The sequence below is a fragment of the Centruroides vittatus genome, unplaced genomic scaffold (genome assembly GCF_030686945.1).
Source record: "Centruroides vittatus isolate TY-2023 unplaced genomic scaffold, ASM3068694v2 contig_1824, whole genome shotgun sequence".
Classification (NCBI taxonomy): Eukaryota; Metazoa; Arthropoda; class Arachnida; order Scorpiones; family Buthidae; genus Centruroides; species Centruroides vittatus.
The window spans coordinates 1,630,792-1,631,176 of NW_027121123.1; positions in this window are offsets into that span (position 1 = coordinate 1,630,792).

The window sequence follows — 385 nt, forward strand, 5'->3', positions numbered from 1 at the left end:
TCGATTATTTCCTTTGTTAAAGTTATCTAAATTTAGTTTCGTTATACGAGATTTTATTATAAAAATATAGTCCGGTAGAATGACGTCATGTTTAGAATAGTTCCCGACAATCCACGTGACGATGAAAAATTAAACTACGTCATTGGTATTTCATAACAAAGTTTGATTCACTGTTTTTCTATTTAAATTAATTTTTTATTTCGTTTACACGAACCATTTATTTATATGCCGATTTAATATTTTTTAAATAAATATTTATTTTTATTTTTTACCAATCTAAAATAATTTTCTTTCACATTCAATGATATCATATCAATGGACCAGAGTCCGGATTTCCTGTTACCAAATGATTTGGTAACATCAAACATAAAACGTTGAATATATT